The sequence below is a fragment of the Polypterus senegalus genome, chromosome 14, assembly GCF_016835505.1.
Source record: "Polypterus senegalus isolate Bchr_013 chromosome 14, ASM1683550v1, whole genome shotgun sequence".
Classification (NCBI taxonomy): domain Eukaryota; kingdom Metazoa; phylum Chordata; class Cladistia; order Polypteriformes; family Polypteridae; genus Polypterus; species Polypterus senegalus.
Genome location: NC_053167.1, coordinates 81,246,163 through 81,265,220, shown reverse-complemented (window position 1 = coordinate 81,265,220; position 19,058 = coordinate 81,246,163). Strand labels below are relative to the sequence as shown.

At 39.6% G+C, this 19,058-nt stretch overlaps 1 protein-coding gene across 1 annotated transcript in view; it reads left to right on the top strand.

Moving 5' to 3' along the window:
* The first annotated feature begins 617 nt into the window (after positions 1 to 617).
* LOC120514855 (BMP/retinoic acid-inducible neural-specific protein 3-like) overlaps positions 618 to 19,058 on the top strand; it is a 323,313-nt gene continuing 304,872 nt past the window's right edge. The window contains exon 1 of the mRNA XM_039735464.1: positions 618 to 1,541. The gene's annotated coding sequence lies outside the window, so the exon portion shown is untranslated. The remainder of the gene's footprint in view (positions 1,542 to 19,058) is intronic.

The following is a 19,058-nucleotide window of genomic DNA, read 5'->3' as shown; positions in this document are numbered from 1 at the left end:
TATCTCACCTTAGTTCCCTAAAAGTTGTTTTGATTTTTGAACACAAACAGAAGGGGGGCAATTCAGACCCTTTGCTGTTACCACAATAGGAAGTCAAGGGTGATGAGGTATGTCCTAAAAAATTGAATTGTCTACATCAATGCTCTTCGTGATAAATACATATCTTGTAATATACTGTACATTTATTATATACATATACAGTACACATATACACATATGATCTGTGTGTTTCATTCAGTATATGATCTTGTACGCATTGCCTTTTTGTCTGTTACTGGTATTACGTTACTGTGACTAGTTTGAGGTAGATAAGCTTGTAAAAATGCCATTGTACTATGTACGGATGACAATAAACTAATATAAATTCAGGGTGATTGGGAGGTTACAACTAAAGCACAGGAAATTAGGCATGAATCAACTTTGGACGGGGAACCAGTTTATAATTAAGCATTTCTAAAGTGCTACATGTTATAATAAAAGTTGTTTTGAATGAAAACGTCATTTGAATGAATAAATGCCCAAACGTGAACACGTCTATGTTATAAACATGACAAGGTTTCCTTCGCACACGCTAGCCACACCACACTCCACTCTGCCACGCTATACGTAAAATGTTCCCCAAGTTCTCTCCACGCTGCTTACTTTTTTGAGTTACGGTCTCCTCTGCTGAGAAGAGCGAGCGTGACTGTCACTCCGGTCACAGATGCCGCAGCACGGGGACCAGGCGGCAGCAACAGCAGCAGACAACGAGCGGTAATTAGAAAGATGCGCCGGACCGGCGTGATTCACTATAGCGGTATAGCAACCCTCCCTACTTCGGACGTTTTATACTAATACGCCCAATCAGAATCGGAGCAGACGCACCATAAAAGCGAGCGATTGGCGGTGCAAAAGACGAAAAAAATGCAGGAGAGATAAAGGTGACTGGCAGTGCGTAACGGCGACAGCTGGAGTCCGGTACACTAGGCTGCGGCGCGACTTGTCGCGGGGAGCACTCGACTGCATCAGACATATCACCGGACAGCGGAAAGCTTTTCTTTCTCGTTTTTAGAATCTCAAAGGCGGAATCGTAAAGATCGAATCCCGGGAAACAACCTGACAGTTCGAGAAAAAGGCTGAAACAACAACTGTGCTACAAGGTCGGAACACATCGGCGGTGTCAAGTTTGAACTTTTTCTGAGTTTTGCGTCCTCTTGTACCTTTGCTCATCTCCATTATTATTACTGCTTTTGTGATCTTCTGTTGCCCGTTTCGTGTTGCTTGAGCAAGAAGAATTCCGCTAAAAACGGAATCGCATTGCGCCCTGGTGGCTTTTTCGTACCTTGCTGCCTTCATCACTGCCCATTTCTGTGTCAAGAGGAGTTCAAGCTCTGATTGTCTTACACCGGAACGCAGATCAAGCCTTGAGGACAACCTGAGAGCCTGGCGACATTCGTTACTCACCGGGGATACCTTGCAGTGTATAATATGTTGCAAGGACGTACAGCTCACAGATGTGCCCATCTTTAAAGTAAAAACGAGACGATTCTGCCGTAGGGCAGGTAGGTTATAAGCATGGTATCCTTTTAATCACTTCCAGTCGTTCATTAACATAAATGATGTAGCATTTGGATACTGAGTTGAAGAAAAAAACGACCTTACCGAAATGCCGTTATGATAGTTGAAATGGGTGGGATATGGTTTACTTATCCAGTATCTTGACTTTTTTGACTGCTAATTGTGTTTTAACGTGTGTCAGGGAAGAAGTGTTCATTAATTTGGGCGACACGGTGTCGCAGTAGTTAGCATTACTTCCACAAAACTCGGGACACGTTAACCCTCGTAATCCCTCGTTAATTAATGTCTTTTGCAACGGGTACTCCCGCTTTTCTTTTGCGTACGTGCCAGTTTGTTTAGGCCAGTGTGAGTGTACCCTGCGAGGGGCTGAGTCGTGGCTGTTGATTGATGCAGCTCAAGGTTGGACTCCGGGTAACACGACAGTGGACATCGTGGAGTGTGTAGAGAACAGCTGTACACGGATGATGAAGGGAAAATCTGGATGTGAAATGTAGTGGCATTTGAAAACCTGGGTCATCCACCTGCGTACAATGTCAAGATAACTTTACCTCGGCGTACCAAACATTAACAATAAAGTGTTAGTTTTTGCTAATACTAATATAATAGTGATTACTCGTACTGGCTAACACACAGAATTAACAGTCGATTGGAGGGAATACGGCGACGCAGCACTTGGCATTCTTAGCTTAGGGATCTCTGAAGTCCAGCCGGGTGCTGCCTATGACGTTTACATGTTCTCCTTTGTTCAGGTGGGCTTCGTCCTTTCGATCGACACGATTTGCATCAATAAATGATCATATAAATGACAAATTGTGTTTAGCGATTGACAACCATGTCATGCAAGATTGGTTAATGCCCTCAACTCAATTATGCCGTAAATACGGAATCTAGGTGGTCCGAATTGTCAAAAAAGGGATATAAAGTGTGGCTCATAAACTTTCTGTAACGGTTAACTAACATATATACGCTAAAGCAAAGTGAATTTATAACTCACATGACTGAACCTTACGCTTGATATGTGCCTAGCAGAACTTTGATGCAGTCCATGAACTGTCAACTCGCGTGAGTCACTTCAGGCGGCATCGAGCGCAAGGCAGAAAACGGGGCGACTGATAAGCGTATTAGCCTGTACGCGACGTTGATTTTAATATGTACATACACATCAATTCCTGTATGTTAATGTACATTTTTAACGGAATCAGGAAATCTTCGTCATTAGCCTAACCTTCAATAATTTTGGTAAGCGAGACAGTCCGTGAACCCGGTCTGAGACGAGCTTAACGGTGTCGCGTAGCTGATGCGAGACACCCCAGTCAGTATATACTGGGCGCAAGAAGCGCACCCTACAAGTTTTCAGCAAGGGCGTGCAGTTCCTATCCAGAGATAAGGGAATTAATGTTGCTCCATTATTTGAGCTGCCACATTTTCAGTTTCTTTAAATGTCCGTGGTTTTCGGTGGTGTTACCTGTTGGAATCTGCAGGTACATCATCATTCTTAGACTGCTTCTGAACTTAAATGCAAAAAGAGAGGCAGATCGGTTTGTAATATTTCAAATTATGAAAGGTATAGTATAACTTACTGACTTATTTCTAAGAGAAATATAAATTGTAATGTGTAGGGCAATATGCATCAGCAAAGAGCAACAGATAAAGCAAACACAAGAGGAATTCAGTGTAACGTGGCCAAAAAATATTAATAATAAAAATGCCTGTGTGAGATCTCAAGAAAAAATACAAATGAAAATTATTTTGGACACAAACTTTGTACAAGGTGGATCACTGGCCATTTATAGCACCTGGTTTGTAGTAAATCAGGTTCTTTTGCCTTCAGTTTTAATGGGATTAACCATGACTGGCGTGGAAATGCAGAGGCAACTGCAGTTTTAAACAGGAGTGAAGCAATGCCATTTTTTAGACATCCACAGGGTAGTAATTGTAAGTATTTTGTATTTACAGAGTTACATTACTCCATTTAAATATAAAATGCGTAGAAACACATTTTCTATGACCAATTATTAATTTATAAGTAAGTACAAATAATATCACTACTAGCTTAGACAGTATATGTAGCTGTGTTATGTCCATTTTGAAAATGCATTGACACCTTTTTAATACTTTTCACATGACTTTAAAATATCTAAAACAGATGGCACAGAGGTGGCATACCACATGCTGATATAGCAGGAAACTTGATGTAAAATATGTTCATAAGAAACCACTTTAATTGCCTTATTGAAAACAATAGGAAGCAATCTTTTGAATGCAAGACAACATCTAAAGCTGAATATTCGACTCCACTTGGGAAAGATCAAGATTCACCCCCTGATGTGCCTATGCAGCCCCACCTGTCCTAATGTTCCAAAGCTGTCCAAACAACCACAATTTCTGTCTTGCATTTTAGATCTTCACTCTGTATTTGATGATCCTTTTATAAATGGCTTTTGTATTTCTGCTGGTACGCTAACTACTGTACTGCTTGCAGTTCTTAGTTTTAATCGTTTCCTCTGTTCAGTTCATTGGTTTCTATTCTTACCTGATGCCTACACATTTACAGAGTTTCCAGTATTTGTAATTTCTTTCTTGTTTTTACATTATCTTAGAGTCATCCAAACCTCTGTGGTGTTTTGTATTGTTTTGTATTATCTTTGTGTTGGTGCTCATTATGACATAAATTAGGGATAATTTATTTATTGATTGACCTTTTCTTTAACTTGGCCCAGCATTGTCAGGAATTTGCAGAGGCTTACTTTCATATTTACTTATTATTTGTGATAAATGTAATTTTTTACAACATAAAGAATGAATACATTGGCAGACAGAGGCTGTGAAGTAGATGTATTAAGAGAAAGCTTAAATCAGTGTAACTGATCTGGAAATGATTTGATGGGACTGGGACTTTGTGTCAAGGTGTAATATTACTCCGGCACATTATGTCTTTGCTTAAACACTTTGTCACAAAATATCTGTTCACCCACATATTCTAGATTAATGAGTACATTTAATTGGTGATAACAAAAGCAGAATATTGTAATCTGTCATGAAAGGCACTTCAGGAAAAAATGACTGCACTTCCTTAAAAGATTTATACTCCACTTAAGATGAAGCATTGCTTCATGTAGAACTTATACTCCTGAGTTCTTTCTGTTGAATTATTTATGGGATAGGAATGTAGAGAACACACTTAAAAAAACCTAACTTTTAAGTAAAAGGTGGATGTGCCGGGAGCTAATGGTATCCATCCATCCATTTTCTGTAGTTGCTTTCTCCAGTACAAGGTTATGGATAGATGGAGCTTATCCCATCAGCATGGCAAAGTAGGAGTCAGCCCAGCATTAGGTGCCAGTCCATCACCAGGCATACCCATCCACTTGAAGACACACAGAGAGCCATAGATACATGGAATAATTTACCAAGTAATGCAGTAATTTTAGTATTTTGGGGACAGTCAAATATTGACAAGAAGATAATGTTGCAAAAGTTAGGTGAATGAGGGTTGACAGTTTATGTTGGGCTGAATGAACTCATCTCATCAAAATTGTTCTCATTCACACCTGTCAGCATGAGAAGACATCTTTACATTGTGGTGATGAACCAGTGATTATGTGATAGAAACAAATATGAGTACCTATATGTGCACATGGAAAACCTGCTAAATGTACACAGAAGTCATTCCATATTTAGAGGCAGATCCACCTTAAAAAGCACTACAATCTTCTCACTGACATAAGCAACACATAAGGAAACTATTAGTTCTTTATGGCCAAAGTCACTTGATGCTGTAGAAACTGATGTCTATTCTGAGATAATGATAGATACTGTACATCTGTAAATCAATTCGTTTGTTGATTATTTGATAAAAAAGCATGCAGTGTATTTGACAGTTTTGTAACACCCATTTCAAGTGCTTGTTTTTATTAGTAATTTGGTAGTACTTCTCAAGATTATCTAAACGCTTTTAAATATCCTTTCATTACAGTGCCGTTACGTACTAAGTAATGTAACAGGCCATTTACTCTATCTTGCACTTTCTATTATAATGAAGTTAAAACTTAGAGTGAGTCAAGTGTTATTTACCAGAAAAAAAAAGCTCCATGGCCAGACTTTCCTTATTTTTTATTTTCATCTTGGAATATATACATATTCCTTGATTCCTCTTATGTAGTATTATAAGTAAAAGTTCACAAAAGTAAAGTTCACTGTGCACAAGTTAACAGATAATTCAGTTTTCTGCTGTCATTTTTGTACACATTTTTGCCTCTTATGTTTTTCTTCATCAAAAACCAGATCTGTTCACTGTGAATTTATTGCAACTTACACTGCAATATGCAGTATATGGAGCTCCTTCAGGCCTGGCATTCTTCTTCGGAATGAAGCTATTGTGAAGTTAATGACTCTTTCTATACAAGCTTTAGGAAGTGTGTCGTTTATTCTAAGTATGTCATCTTTGTCAAAAAAGGAACTGAACAACAAAAGAATTAGATGCGCTTCAGAAACGTGTAATTTTTCGTCCTGGAACATTCTATTTTGAATAAGTATAATCTTGTTTTTAAGCGTTAAGTGGCATGATGGTTAGCACTGCTGCTTCACAGCTCCAGCTTATCGTATTCAGTCGCGTATGGAGACTGTACATTCTCCTCATGTTTTACATCAAATATGTTGGTGCAGAAGGAGACCAGGACACATTAACCTAATAGCAACAGTAAATTTAAATGGCTAAATGTGAATGTTTGTAATTGATTGGCATCCCATCCAGGACTGGTTCTTACATTGCATCAAAGTTATTGCTGCAGCCCCGGCCATATTGAATTGCTGTGGGGTGTAGCTCGCACCATAGCCGCTGAACACCATTTCATTCATATTCACTGCTGAAGGGATTGCTTTCACTAGCAGAGGATGGTGGGTCATGCAGATTTTAAACAGCTTTCTGCTGCTTAGGGGCTGAAGCACTGACCACAATGAAGTTATTATGTTATTTTTTTCCTTTAAATATTACATTTAAAGTGTTGTTGAAGTTTGATATGGCTTTAGATATGAAATTAATATTATATGTGAAATTACTGATAATAGGTCATATAGCTTTTAAGAGTTTAAGAGCTTTTAACAATTCTGAGTTTTAAAATGTAGTCCGTAATTCTAATTGCCTTCAGTTTTCTTAAAGAGATCATTTTAAGTACACTTGTTTCTGCAGAACTACACGACTATTCCATCCAAAACTTTGTTGGCCTGATTGTAGTTCAGTGTAGGAAACACTATACAAATAGACTGTGAAGAATCCTGAAGTTGTTGTTGCAGAGATGTGTAATACCAAACATTGCCATAGATACCTGCTGTATATAATTTTATTAAGGTCACCAGAAACGTCATTCAAAATCAACTGAAGACTAGTATGTACAGTATATTTTGTAACTGTGACAATCTTCCTATACCTTGGGCCTCTTTCAAATACTCTGCAAAACAACTGAGCTTTTGAGAATTATTGGTGACTGGTAAATTTTGGAAGTAATATATACTACTATTATAAATATATGTAAATAAATATACATATTTGGCTTATCTATTATATTTTATTACCTTATGGTGATGAGAAGAAGCACTTCAGAGGAAGAAACAGACAATAGTGCTTGTGAAATTTCAGTGATTTCAGTAATGAAATGTGTTGTCCACTTCTTAATTTTCACCCAGCACCATTGTTGCCCCCCCCCCCAAACCCAACACCCCAGCTATCGGAACCTAGTTTTGAGCCCTGGTAAGCTTAAAAAGTCACTGGCAATGTCAGATGTTCTCAGGTATTTAACAGGACAAGCATCAATGAGACATAACCTGGGATGCTGAAATTAGACTTTTAAAGATCATACATGGGGTGGCGCGGTGGTGCAGTTGTAGCACTGCTGCCTTGCAGTTAGGAGACCTGGGTTTGCTTCCTGGGTCCTCCCTGCGTGGAGTTTGCATGTTCTCCCCGTGTCTGTGTTGGTTTCCTCCAGGTGCTCCAGTTTCCTCCCACAGTCCAAAGACATGCAGGTTATGTGCATTGCCCATCCTAAATTGTCCCTGGTGTGTGCTTGGTATGTGGGTGTGTTTGTGTATGTGTGTGCCCTGTGGTGGGCTGGCACCCTGCCCGAGGTTTGTCCCTCCTTTGCACCCTGTGATGGCTGGGATTGGCTCCAACAGACCCCAATGACCCTGTGTTAGCATATAGCAGGTTGGACCATGACATGACAAGATCATACAGTACTAGGGTGTTGTACCGTGTTAGCCACTGTGAATGTAGTGAGAAGTCAAGCCAAATGACACCTTTTATTGGCTAGCTAAAAAGATTACAATATGCAGGCTTTCGAGGCAATTCACTTCTTTAGGCAAGATGTCAAGAAGGGGCCTGCGTTGCCTCGAAAGCTTGCATTTTGCAATCTTTTTATTTAGCCAATAAAAGCTGTCATTTTGCTTGATTTCTCACTAAAGATCATACAGAATTTTACAAGAAACAAATTTGAAAATGTGAAGGTCATTGTGATGGGTGTTGTTATAGTAATGCTTTGCTCAGTTGAACTCCAGTACTTGTACGTGTGCCTTCAGTCCCTAAAAACAGCAGATGTTGCACTGGCATTGTTTCGGTTGGAAATGTGCCGTGTTTATTATTTGAAACCTACTGTTCTGATAAAACCGCCGGCAAGACTCAGTGTGAGTTCCACATCCATCTGATTTAAGAACTAAAAGAACAGGTCATTTTCCAGCCATTGTCACTGTGGTTTTGTTTATTTAGTTATTTATTAACACTAATCTTATGATCTGTAATAAATTCGACTTTCAAATGTAGTCCTGTTTGTTTTAATTATGAGGACAATGAATGCAGAATCTCAAAAATGGACCAAAGCCGAGCTTGTCTGTGGAGATTTGGCCACTAGTCAAAGATGATTCTAGTTATATTTGATGTTTAATTTACATATTTTTATTAGGCCCTTCTTGGGCTCCAAAAACAGCAGCACTGAAACACCAACCGAATCATGTTTCTTGGTTTCAATCCAGCAAGTTGGGCATGAAAGACCCTAATTCTAACACTGCTGCATGGAGCTGCCAGGGAGTAACACTCTAATATTGTAAATATACTTTTAAACCCATCTGCCTCTCTATTGCCGCTCTTGATGTTAGGCCTTATGCTGCATAGCACAGAGTGTATCATAAGATGAGTCATTTTATGTATTGCCGTCAATTTAGAGAATCGTCTGAAAAAAAAAATGGTCCACAAGGGTAGTAAAATCTTAAAAAATCAATATTTTGGAGTGACTCTGTTTATTGGGAAATGTTTTAAAATACCTTTTAAATGTGCAAAACTGGATTAAGATTTTATGTTTTGTCTTTTGTTTGATCTGATTTCCTTACTTTGAATGGGGTCTGAATTCTAAAAAAATTAAATGAGAGTCAAGAAGAGACCTCAAATTAGCACACAGTTGCAAAACCCTCCAAGACTGTGCAGTAAGGCAGTCACGTGAATTAGTAGATGCCCCATATATGACTTCTGGCACCCATTAGTTTTTAACACATCACTACTGGCTGGTCATAAAGTGCCATATATTCCATTATAAACCCCAAATTTCTTGTGCTTTACCTATTAAGCTTGGAGTGTTTGTGCTGTTTAAAAATTAACTGCTTTGTAAAGTGTGTTCTTAAAGTGCTGTCAACATTGAGGCTACATAAAGTTAAAATAGATTGATTGTCACAGACTATCTGTTAGCAGCATTCCAGTGAGTTGTAATTATTCACTTTTGGACATTGTATATATATTTATTTATTTAGTGTCAATCCTATGCCATATTTCTGACCAGCTTCTCTTATGCTGGATACTGTATTGATCAGAATAGGTCATATACTGTACCATATATCATAATCATTACATACAGACAAAGTGTGATAAAGAGTTTATAGTTAGCACTTCAAATGTATAGAAATGAGGCTTCAAATATGAGATTGGGAGTAAATACCACTACCCTTGTAAAAACCATCAAACTAAAATAGAAAAGACACTTATTTACAGGGTACTGTAAGTGGCTATACAGTACTTCTCAAAATTGAATAATAATAAAGCTCAAATTAATAGCTTTTTCAAAAGTTACATGTGCAATAACTTCAGGCTTCACATATTAATGAGCTGGATGAACAACTGACTCTTTGTGAAATTACAGATGCCATTACATACTGCACAGTGGAAAATGCTGTTCTGAATAACAGTTTTATAAAACGGTTTCCTCTGAACTATTACCTTTAGCATTAGCTGCACTCAGAGACCCTAAGACTTTACAGCTTGTTGTCCAATAACATTTCCTTTTCTCAAGAATAATATAAATCTTTTAAAATGTGAATCTTGCAGACCAATTTTTCTTTTAACCACAGATGGCAAGGTATAGGCAAAGGCAGCAGCTAACAAGAACTGAGAACATACTGCTCCCTGTTATCTGATATGATCAAAAGACTTCTTAGTGGGTAGACATCATTTTTATTGCATATTGTTGATGCTATTTTATACTCACATTGTCTGTAAACTGCATCCTTTAATGTTTTGCTGTTTCTGAAAAAATATGAGATGTTGCACAATGAAGCTACTTTTTTGCCTCATTGCATAAATCTAAGTTTGGCCCTAAAATAACTGTATGAAACAGGTTATTATGTTTCAAACATGGTGCTTTGGGTCAACTACTTTATATATATTGTGAACGCTGGCCCGGACACACACAGACGGACATCATATTGTTCATCACCACACACTATTTATTTACAATAATTATTTACACACGTGCACAAAACCCCAGTGCCTTCTGCACCGATTCCCCAAAGTCCAAGCTCACAGTTTCTGTGCCTTTCTTTCCTGGCCACCTCCAGTCCTCTCTCCAGCTCTGTCCACTTCCACCCGACATCCGCCAATGACTGGAGGGAGGCGGCCCCTCTTATAGGAACCCGGATGGGCTCCAGCTGCTTCCCGGCAATCAGTCTTAGCCACACCCCAGTGTGGCGGAAGTGCCGGCTGCGCACCCGGAAGCCGTCCGGGTGTCCCCTGTCATCTTCCCCCCCAGCACTTCCTGGTGTGGCGGAAGTGCTGGGCTCCAGGGTTCCTCAGGCACCTGGGCGCTGCCTGGCGGTGGCCACGGGCCCCTACAGGGTTGTGCGTCCAAGCCCTCTACCCGTGGCCCTCCACATAACCAGGACGGACGACCCCTTGCGGTCTGGAGAAGGCACAAGCCCTCCTCTGGTCCTCCTGGGCGTCCCGGCCGGGGACCACACGGGATATTCCGGCATCGGGGTGCCGCCTGGCGGTGGCCACGGGTTCCTACAGGGCTGGGCTTCCAAGCCCTGTACCCGAGGCCCCCAACATAACCAGGACGGACGCCCCTCGCGGTCTGGAGGAGGCACAAGCCCTCCTCTGGTCCTGCTGGGCGTCCAGACCACTATATATATATATATATGTTTACATTTTTGGTGCACATATACATTGAACCATTTATCTTAAGTTGATGAACTCAGCAAGTCCACCCTCTATTCTCAATTCTCTTCACTATTATTACTAAACCATGCTCTGGCAGAACATCCAACCAAATATCCATGAAACTTCTAAAAATGGACTTGGTTGAACCTGCCTTTACAATGCTTTTTATAACTAGGGTAAACAGATTTTAGAATAATATCGGTGGCTTGTAATGATTCCTTCACCTAACTAAATTGTTGTTGTATTTTTCAATTCTGTGCTGTAATGCCAGTATTAGAACACACAGTTATATCTTTACCTACATTAATTCTGCTCTTAAATGTGACAACACTACAATAGAACTAGAGGGGTTCTTCATAGCTGCTTAGAGAGGCAAAATTACATGTTCATTGTAGACAAAATGTTACCCCAATCACATCTACAATAATAAAAGAAGAAGGAAGCAGACTACCTTTTAGGTTGCAAACCACTAACTATAAAAACTAACATTTTATATCAGATCCAGGCAGTAATATTACTTACAGTGTCATTGACTGCTGCAGTGTAATGTACAGAATGAAAGCCTAAACATGTTCGTGCTTAACTAGAGATGTGAAAGCTGCATATTTTTTACCCGTACTGCTCTTTTGCAAGGTTCAAACATGCCTAAAATAAACTATTAAGCTAGCAAGTGAGTTGACCTGTGAGAAGTGTTGTTTCTGTTGTTTGTGTTGTTACCTGAGAGGCTCATAATCAGAGAACATCTGAATGGTTATATATTGTCTGTTTTAAATAGAACTTGTATGATTGATGATGAAATTTGCCTCATTGTACTTAGCTAGGCATTTTGTTAATAATGTGAACAATGTCATGTCTGCATAGGATACAGTAATGAGAAGTTAGTTCTACCTAAAATATAGGACAAAATCATGCTTTTTAAGAATAGTGGGTGTCACCTAAGCTGGAGAACTGTTCTGGAAAATAACAAAATATCTTAGCAAACTGTAGATAACTGACCCTGAATCATTACTTCAGTATACAGTATGTTACAAACAATGGACAAATTACATTAAATTTCCATATTCACATCAGCTTGAACACAGCATGTTATTCTCTATCAGTGCAGTACTTATCACAGCATGCAAACATCCTATTAGCATTATTATGTGTTTGGAAATGAGAAGTCCACTATGACATCCAAGTCAAGTCTACATATTCAGTTCCATATTTGCACTGTCAACCTATGGATGTGTTAAGAATGCCCTAAGATGAATTGGTGCCACATTGCTGACTTAAATACCAAACTCATGATGATTGTTACCACTCCTGTGCTGGATAGGTGTTTTTTTGTCACTTGTTTGTCATTTTCAGTCACTTCCACTTATTATTCACTTGTGATATCTGTTAAACTGCCCTGTAATTATTAGTATATTATTATTATTATTAATTATTAGTATAAGTATGATCACATTTTTCATTTTCCATATCAGCATATATATATATATATATATATATATATATATATATATATATATATATATATATATATATATATATATATATGCTGAAGTCTTTCTTTTTAATGTGATTACTATGGTTCTAGATCCTTGGTCTTGGTTTTGATTGAAAGCTTATGACCCAATACTTACTGGTACAGTATTACAAAAAAACTGAGATTGTGATAACCTTGACAAACTAACCTGCATTTGTGGATTTCTTATGGCAAAGTAATAAGATAGATAGATAGATATATACTTTATTAATCCCAAGGGGAAATTCACATACTCCAGCAGCAGCATAATGATAAAAAACAATAGTAAATTAAAGAGTAATAAAAATGCAGTTACCTTGAATAAATAAAAGGACTGACAAAGAGACATGGCAGGAGGAAAAGTAATGCCATTTGTCGAATGTCTTACTGGAGGGCAGAAGTTTATTGTAATAAAAGCTAGATTTTTGCAAGCCCATCTATTGATAATCCTCCAGGACTTACTGTACATGTCTTCCAAATTCATAATTATTTGTAGGAATCATGTTTGTTAATAATTGACCATGACAAAGAACTTTGTAGTAGAAAGAAAGAAAAAGGAGAGCAGCGGCATCTGTGAAGCTGTAATTTTCACAGTGAAAACAAAACACTGTCTTGCTAAAACGGAAAAATTCAGCTTGCTCTATATGAATCACCTTTATCTGAGGACCAGAGGCCCATGTGTATCCTAATAATTTAGAATTGTATTAGTTTTCAGTGGATTTTACTAGGCTCTTTAGCACAATTCTAAATTTTATCTATTAATTTTCTTGTACCCATTTTTGCACATCGTGCCTGGTGTCAGCGTATGTTGACATCTATTAAAGTTTGGTTCCGACTTGCACTTGTTTCATTTCTGTGTGAATAGCTATATGTCCTGAGTGATAAGCGCTGGCCAAATGAAAGTGTATGTAAGTCCTTGATCTTTTGGCAAACAGGTGGCTGCCCTTTAATTGGTTGCTTTCAGATTTTTTGGGGTCCACAGAGAGCCCCGGGCACTCCCACATTCATTGGCAGCAAATTAGTATTGTTTTAGTTTTTTTAATTTAATGTGATTGAACAATCGTCAACACACTATTTCATGCTCATGTCCATGGTTCACAGTTCACACCTGCCATTAATGTAACTACAGATGAGCAAGTGTGACCTTAGGGAGAGAGTAAATTCAAGTTGAACTTACAAAATCAAAGAAAATGTGGTTATTTCTTTAATGAAGCACCCCTTCACAAATTGTTCACCTGAAGAAAAAAGGAAGATAAAGGAGTGTGGACTGGCCGGTTATGATTTAAGAATACAGCAGCAGGCAAGTGATCGAAAACGGGCTTACTCATGGACTTTTTCTTGCTCTTGTCATGACAAATGGAGTTGGCTAACTGGATGTGGTGTAAGTAATGCCTTTTTTTGCTTTCCCTGTTTGCTGTTTCAAAGTGCCGGTTCTCTACGGAAGCATTGTTAACATCGATGGGGGTACGAGACCTAAAATATCTTTCTGAAAAGTCCAAGCAGCATGAAAGTAGCCATTGTCATCTAAAGCAATGTTTTTCAACCAGTTTGCTGTGACACAGTGGTGTGCCTTGAGAGCTGCTCAGGTGTGCCATGTAAATAATAGTGTAGTGCACTTGGGTCTGAACCTGAGAGGGACAACAGGTGGTCGAGACCTGTCTGAGGAGGATAGGTCTACCTGGAGAAGCTGGCATGAAAGCAGCTCTGTGATTGCCATGTTACTGCACTTCAGAGGAGTCTCCTGGCTGCTAGAGTCCTTCTTCCCCGGTTGTGTGGTTGCCAGCAAGCGTCATAGCGCTGGTGGATGGTGGGCATGCAAGAATGCCTCTGAGGCTGAGAGGGGCAGGCAAAATGCCACCAAAGTGCTCACTAAGTACTGTGTCTACAAACACTGATCTCAGTGCTCCTTTTTTACAGGCTTTTCCAGTAGCCCTGCCCCTTTGGTCCGTTGAGCACGTGTATGAGATTGTAAGAATGGATGCTGTATAGCGCCCGACCCGATACAGACTGGACACGGGAGGCACGTGTAAACCAAATAAAACTATTTATTTTTCTTCCTCTGTGGGAGCCCGTGGCCCACAGGCAATACACAAGTAATGCAAAAGCACTTTCTTTTCCTTGGCACCACCACTCCTCCTCCCAGGCAACCTTGTCCTCCTCCACCTGACTCTGGCCACTGAGTGGTGGTCGCTGGCTCCTTTTATAGTTCACCCGGAAGTGCTCCAGGTGTTTGATCACCAAGTTCTGGCTGCACTTCCGGGTGTGATGTATATGTTGCAAACATGGGCGCAGGTGTTCCAAGCACAGCACCCCCTGGCGGTGCCTGCGGGACCCAACAGGGCTGCCCCTAACTCCAATTCCGAGGGAGTCCTGTGGGAAACCGAGGCACTGCTCCACCCCAGGGGGGCGGCCATCTAGCATCCAGGGGGAGGTATTGCAGTGTCCAGGGCTGCTCCCACTGGATATAGTGTGCAGGGGCATCCCAGCTGGACATGGACGCCAGCCACCTGCCACAGAGATATATACTGTATGTGTTTGTGGTTAGTAAGATAGTGGTGTGCCTTGGGATAGTTTTGGTTACAAAAAGTGTACCACTACAGAAAAAAAGTTCAGGAAGCACCAATCTAGACAATAGTTTGAGGCTAATTTATTAGACTGGCTTAGTGAAATGACTGAATTTAATTAGAAAGCAATTGAGAAATTTTCAGACCTGAAGGAGTGGAAGGAAATATAGTCATCCTGATCTTAAAGGCAGAATAAGGTTAAGGTTGGACTTGTCCTGACAGATTGGGGGCCGAGTTATGTTTTAAGATGAGGGGATCTGTGGATCTTACAATGTAATTTTGTGTCCAGGTGAGGTAAGCCTGGCAAACTTGCATAGGACTGGGCAGACTGGCAGCAAGTGCAGAATAAAAGTAGGGTGGGAATGACTCTATGGGTGTGGTAAGTAATGCAAGTGGGATGCAAGACTTGAGAAAAATCAAAGGAATAGGCACTCTATTCATAGAGGCAGAATGATATTTGGATTGGACTTATGCTATGGATGTGTTACAAGAAAGATGGAAGTTCATATTACTGGGAGATTATGGAGATATGTGTTTTGGCAGAATGGGGAACTGGGCAGGTTGGCAGAGGATTGGACAATTTAGAGACAGGTGTAATGTAAATTTGTAGGTGGATCTGTTGCTTTCCACATCTATAGGGCAAGTTATGGGAGGATAAGGGGAATGTGCATGTCATGGGCTGAAGTTTTGGACCACATTAGAAACGGGAAAGCTGAAATCAGATTGGGCAGCATGTGGAAAGGGTATAATACATTTTAGCCTGGATTTGTCTTATGCGCCTGGTACTGGACAGGCCAAGATGTTCATTGACACTATGATGAGGACCACAAGAGCATGTTGAATGAGCAGATAGATAGAAAAGGCACTTTATACTAGATAAGTGCTCCTTCAGTTTGTACCCCCAAAAAGTGCACCCCGCCCAATTTTTTTTCACCAGCTGTCACTGTTCCTGCTGAAGAAATGTTTGCTGTTACCACGAAAGATGTACATGTTGACGTGTTCATTTTTAAGATACCAAGTCTCTTGAAGCACACATCTAAATGACATGTCTTTCTTTGATTACTCCTACTGTATTATGTACTGTGTGTTAGAATAAAAAAAACAGAACTAAGCAGCCACTCACCTTTTTCTGAAGCCCACTTTTTCTTTACAAGTTCATGGAAATCTTTAACCTGTTTCAGCAGCAGACATTAACTAACCATAGATGAGATGCCCGATGAGCTGAAGGGCACAGCCATGCATACACCTGCACTCACTTAGACCAAATGACCACTGCCAGTTTCGCTAAATTGATGTGTTGAACTATTGGGGGAAGTCCAAATGGACATACGTTGACCATAGCAACTCCACATAACATGCTTATAAAAAGTATTCACCACTTGGAAGTTATAACATTTTATTATTCTACAACATAGAATTTCAGTGGATTTAGAGTAATTTAGCTTTTCTGACACTGATAACAGATCTCTGCAAAATGATCTAAGTTAATTACAAATATAAAATACTGTACAAAATAATTAATTACATAAGTGTTCTCCCCCTTTAATTCAGGATTTTACAGATGCACCTTTGGCTGCCATCACATCTCTGAGTGTGTGCGCACAGGTCTCTATCAGCTTTGCACATCTGGACAATGCACTCATTCCTCATTCTTGTTAGGAAAACTGCTTAAACTCTATCAGGTTACATGGGTATTGAGAGTGAACAGCCTTTGTTAAGTTCAGCCACAGTTTCACAGCTGGATTGAGACCTGGACTGTGACTCAGCCACCAGTCCATCACAGGGCAAACACACACACACATGCACACACACACTCACATTATGTTGTGATCAAATATGACCAAAGAGTTGAATTTTGGTTTCATCAGACCATAAGACCTTCTTTGTGCTGACTTCAGGGTATTCAGGGTGCCTTCTGACAAACGGTAGCCGAGATGCCAAGTGTATTTGCCACTGTCTCATATTGCTGAATGAACCGTGCAACAGTTGATAATCTAAGTACAGTAACTCATAATTCCTTCAGAAGACTCTTGGTGGCTATCTTCACAAGTCTTCTTGCATAATCACTCAGTTTTTTTTGTTGACAACCTGCTCTAGGCAGATTTACAGCTGTGCCATAACCTTGCCATTTCTTAATGACTGATTTAACTGTATTCCAAGGGATATTCAGTGACTATATTTTCTTGTCTCTCCTGACTCGTGCTTTTCAATCAGCTTTTCACAGAGTTACTTGCATATTCTGCTGTCTTCATTGTGTAGGTTAGGCCACCATACTAACTTACCACAAGTTGAAGCTTCCAAATAAGATGCATTTATACTGTAATCAATGGAAATCCTTTGACTCCAGAGAGGTGATCTCCATAGATCTAATTCTGTGACTTCTAAAACCAAACAGCCATACTAGTGATGGTTTTGGCATGTCATATCAAAGCGATTAATACTTAGGAGATCAGTTAGTCAAAGATACTGGCTCACCACAAGTTGGACCTTCCAGACAAGTTGCGTTTATATTACAGTCAACTGAAATTCCAGACAGGTGATGCCCACTCTACTAGTTCTATGACTTCTAAAACCCAACTGGCTGCACCAGTGATGATTTATGGGTAAATACTTAAGCCATTCATTATTTTGTGGTTTATTTTTGGAGTTAATTTAGACTAATTTAGAGAGATCTGTTTTCACTTGCCCATTAAAGAGTCTTTTTCCTGTTAATCAATGTCAAAAAGTCTAATTAAATCCACTGTGATTCAAAGTTGCATTACAATAAATTAGGAAAACTTCCAGGAGGGTGAAGACTCTTTATATGCACTGTACAAAACACCACAATTGAGAACAGAAGGGGAATTCAAGCTGCTTGTGCCTACGCTATGCCACAAAACTCAGCACACATTTAGACTAATAAGTTCACACAATTGAGTGAGCAGCAGAAATCTGAACACCTCATGTCATGCACTTATCTTCAGTTTACACAGGCAATATCTGGTTAAAGCTGCAATAAAACACATCAGGATTACAACACTGAAGAGGTCTCCACAGAAACAAATTAGAAGACAACAGCTTTATGTGAAAGACCCCTGACTGCACCAAATAAAGCATTGCTGATTGTAGTTAAACAATAAAAAAACTATCAAATTAAAGAGAGCAGAACTAGGATTGCACCTCATTACGCCGCATGGGAATAATGCTGCTATCTGGAGGGAACAATGGAAATGATTCTTTCAATTTTAGAAGGTACTATCAATTTTCTTTTAAGCAACTTCCATATATATATCATTTTGTTTAATTTCTTGCTACTGAAAACAGAAAGCATTAAAAAGAAATCTCAGTCATGAACCCATCCATTCACTCCTCCATTTTTAATTCAGGTTACTCAAATTCAGGGTCTTGGCACAAGGCAGGAATCAAGCAAGGGTGGGTCACACTAATACATATTTTGATTGCTTATTTAACTTAACATGTGCATTTTTGGGAGGAAATGAAAGTATTGAAACAAGCACCAAGATGGAAAGACCGAAACACACACACTGAATTGAAGTTAACTCCAATAGCGGGTGCATTTATTCCAAAAAAAATGATATACAGTGGGCTTCTAGCAGAATCAAACTGTGCTGTAAAAGCCATATAAAACACTCCTTAAAAATAACAGTCACTTCGCTGGACAGGCTATTCCACTCTTCACAATGTTCCCGAATGTTGTCCAGCATCTTGTGTGGTGTTCCTTTCCCTGTCTGTCCGTTATCATCTGCAAGGCTGTATTTATAAAAACCCGGGAGTCTCCACCTTCCTTCAACTTGACTTGAACTTGAAAGGTATGACAAGAAAGTTCCAGGGGTTCCTGGAACGCAGAGCTCAGCACACTTGTGAATACCCTGCCGTCAATCATTTGTCCAGCCCCTGCCCATCTCTAGGGTGACAATGCTGACTTCTACAGTATATGGAGAAAAGTGTTTAAAAGGAT